General features: G+C 35.8%; 1 non-coding gene across 1 annotated transcript; it reads right to left on the bottom strand.

Annotated features, from left to right (window-relative positions):
• Positions 1 to 3,030: 3,030 nt before the first annotated feature.
• On the bottom strand, positions 3,031 to 3,137 carry LOC111915573 (small nucleolar RNA R71). Its single transcript, XR_002858201.1, has one exon. It is a non-coding gene; the product is annotated as a small nucleolar RNA R71 (small nucleolar RNA).
• Between the last annotated feature and the right edge of the window lie 890 nt (positions 3,138 to 4,027).

Raw genomic sequence — 4,027 nt, 5'->3', positions numbered from 1 at the left:
TCAATACTAATTTAAATAATATGATTTCATATTCATATATTAGAACTTATAATATATTAACAAATCAAAAATAACCTCTTCTCAAAAGCTCATCCTATCAAATTGTCCTGGTGATATGCAACTGAAATGGACACGCTACTCTCGAGTCAAGTACATACCAATTATAGTTGTGGACTTAGACACTAATCCAACAAAAACACCACCCCTACAAAATTGACAATCATGCCCTTTCCTCTCAACAAATTTTCATTTCTCATTAGATCACATGTATGTCTCTATGTATGTATGTGTGCGACTAACTTACCTGCTGCAATTTGTCAAGAAGTTTCTAGTGAATGTCTTTCAAATCAAGTAGATACAGATCCTTCATATCTTTTATCTATAATAAGAATGAACATTATTTTAGGAGTTCAAGAAAACTATGTATCGGGAATTTCTACTGCTATCAAAAATAATTTAATTTCAGATACTATAGTATTTTAAAATTTTAAACTCATCAACTAGGTGAACTATTTCGGTTTAATTACAAATTATTGTCGTTCCTAGGCTTTAAACTTTAGAATTTAAGCATTGTATCTCAAGATGCTTACATTTTCAACTTCAAAATTGAAATGGATTTAACGGGTCCAATAGAATTTGTTGTATAAATTATAAAATATAATAGTAATTGATATTTGCATATTTAGCTATATTTTTATGTTGGACTTTTATCATTTATTGGCTAATTAATCGAATATTATGGAGAAAAGATACTTAATATTGTTTAAATTATATTTTCAGTCCCAAAAAGAAGCTCGGAAGCAAAAGGAAGCAGGAGACATGAATGAAAGCTCGGGAACGAAAGAAAGAAGAAAAAGGCTTAATTCTAAAGCTACTCGGCGAGTAGGGTCGTCTACTCGATGAGTAGACACGAAGGTTCGTGAAGCAACATGTGGAGTCCTTGCCGTATACGGATTCCTCAAGGGGGACTCGACGAGTCAGTTGTCTACTCGACGAGTAGCCCATGTTTTGAGAAAATTATAAATAGACTTCACAAACCCGAATTGAAGACTCTCTAGATTTTTTTGGTGGAAACACTTGGCGATCAAGGAAGCCCTTAGAGCTCTGGAAAACGTTGAAGAACCCTAATCCTTCATTCTTAAGAGATTAAGGCACTTTAGGTTTAATTTTCCACTTTTCCTTTGAATAGAATTATGCTAGGTTTATTTGAATTCGTTTTTAAGCTTTCATACAGTGAAATCATCAACTAATTTCGTTAGTTTCTGGTTGGGGAAGACAATTTTGTTCCTATGGTTTAATTTACTTTTTTGATCAATTGTTAGTTGGTGATATTGTTAAATTAAGCTTGTTAAAGACCATTATGCATTAACCATAACTATTTTCTGTTAATTGCTAGGTGATTAAGCTGCATGAACATCTCTTAATTTCTTATCTCATATAATATATGTGAACACAATACTATATGCCTAAATAATGAACATGAAACTAGGATTAATTAGAGAATGTGTAAATTGATGTGTTAGCGTATGTGATACACCATCAACAAGAGGTTAATTGAGTCACCAAATTTAATTAGCTAACTACAAGTCTTATTTAACCCGAATAATTAACCTAGGAAATCTATTAGTTTAATCAACTAGCCATTGCTTGAATTGGTATGTTTTCTAATGATTAGTAATAGCAAACGCAAATCTAATCACCAGAGTCGGTAACCAATAACAATTAATATATTATATTATCATAAAAATTAACCATAGGAGTAAATGAGTTGAATCTAAACAGAAACCCTTTTTGATCATTGAATTTAGTTTCTTTTTATGTTTTTTCAGCTTTTAGTTAAGTAGTTAAGTTTTAGTTAAGTTTCTAGTCTTGCAAAACTAGAGAAACCCCTATTTTCTATTACTAGTTTTTAGTTAATTCTAGTCTTTAGTTTTAATTTTTCGTTCCCTGAGTTCGATACCCTACTTATTTAGCTGCACCACAATTGATAGGTCCACTACGTTTGTGTGTCAAATTTATAGTTAAAAGTAGGATTAAAACTATTTGAGTTAACACACATCAAGTTTTTGGCGCCGTTGTCGGGGAACGGTTCAAAAATTAGCACTAATTTATAGTTTTATCGATCCTTTGTGTGAGATTTATCTTGAACAAAGTTATTTTTAGGTAATTTAGTTATTAGGATTAGTTTTAATAGTTCTCTGTTTCAGAAATTTAATTAGAAATTTTTCTGTTTCTGCCTTGAACTTGCCAAGTGCAGTCGAAGCTACTCGGCGAGCCCATCGCTGTTTCACACTTTTTATTTTTTTTTTTTCTTTTTGTTCTTTTTACGCGTTTTTCTTACTTTGGTTGCAGTTGTTACATGACCCGAGGATCCAATACACCTTTGGTTCCTCCGCTTGAAGATCCAGAGTCCACTCTAAAGAAGAACAAAGGAAAAGCCGTTGGAGAATCGCTTCTTCAAAGAACTCACCTTTGAGGAATCTCAAATCCGTTTTTAGCAAGAAAAAGAGCAGCAAATCAGGAACATCTAGCACCTCTTCCTTGGCAAACGAAGACCCACTCAAAGAAGATATTGTGAACAAGTCCGAAAGGGAAGAAAGCAAATTTGAAGAAGGTAGCGATTTAGAAGGTGACTTTGACAACACCATGGCGAACATCGATGAAGTTCCCATGGGCGAATGGAAGAATAGGATACAAGATGACATCGGCCCAGGACTTGTGCAACCCGCAATTCCCGCGACTGCCACTTTTGAGCTTAAGGGTCACATACTTGCTCAACTCAAGGAGATCCCCTTCTACGGAAAAGACCACAAAGATGCCTATAAACACTTGGATGAAGTCAATGATGTAGCTGATTATTTTAATGTTCCAAATGTTCCTCGCGAAACCCAGCTGCTTCGTATGCTTCCAGTTACATTCAAAGGTGCTGCAAAGGATTGGATCAAGTCACTCCCTCCTGGATCCATCACTACATGGGTTTAGATAAAAGAAGAATTTATTGACCAGTTTTGCCCACCTTCGAAAATAGCCAAGTTGAAGAAAGCTATTGCCAACTTTGAACAACAAGCTGGAGAGTCCCTTTATGAGGCATGGGATAGATACAAAAGTCTACTAAGGAATTGCCCACATCATGATCTTAATATCCAACAAGAAGTCTCCACTTTCTATGATGGAGTCAATGTAACAACTAGGCAGCTCCTTGACTTGCAAGGACCCCTCAAAAAGAAGGCACCCCCGGTGATCAAGGAATTGATTGAGGAGTTCTCTAAACACTCTAGAGAATATCATAAACCATGAAATGAAGTAAGTAGGGGGTAGTGAACATTGTTAACGATATCATGGCGGCAATGATGGCTAAACTAGATAGTTTAGATAAGAGGATGACTAAGATGGATCAAACAATCCATGCTATTCAGGTTAGATGAGAGAATTGTAGAGGACCTCGCCTCACTAAAGATTGTGATTTGGATGAGAATGGAAACAAGAAGACTCAAGTATTCTATTCAAGTGGCAACAACTTTGATGATAATTGGAGAAAACCGAAGAAGGAATGGCTCCCGTATGACGAGTACAAAAAGGCAAAGGAGGAGAAATTCAAGCAAAAAGAACGGGGTTTCTATTAAAAGGAGGAACAGGTTATGGAAAAGAGAGCTGATTTGGAAGAGATTCTTACAATATTCATAGCCGCATCCGAGAAACGACACAATGATACCGATGCTACACTTAAAGATCAACAAAATATGTTGAGAGAACACCAACTTATGATGAAAGATCAACAAGCTTTGCCTAGGAATCAGCAAGCAACTATTCTCAACATAGAAAAGCAGCTAGGGCAACTTGCACAACAAGTGAATGAGAGAAGACCGGGTGGAGTTCCGAGCAATACCGAAAGTAACCCGAAAGGTGCACATATAAACATTGTCACAACTAGGAGTGGGAAGATTATAACCCCTCTGGCCCCTATTCAGAACAAAGATCTGAAGCTGGTACAAGAGAAGGAGGCGGAAGGGCAGAACCAAAATCAGAC

Source organism: Lactuca sativa, chromosome 5 (genome assembly GCF_002870075.4).
Source record: "Lactuca sativa cultivar Salinas chromosome 5, Lsat_Salinas_v11, whole genome shotgun sequence".
NCBI classification, from domain to species: Eukaryota; Viridiplantae; Streptophyta; class Magnoliopsida; order Asterales; family Asteraceae; genus Lactuca; species Lactuca sativa.
Note: the sequence above shows the minus strand (reverse complement) of the source record. Positions and strands in the feature narration are given on the sequence as shown.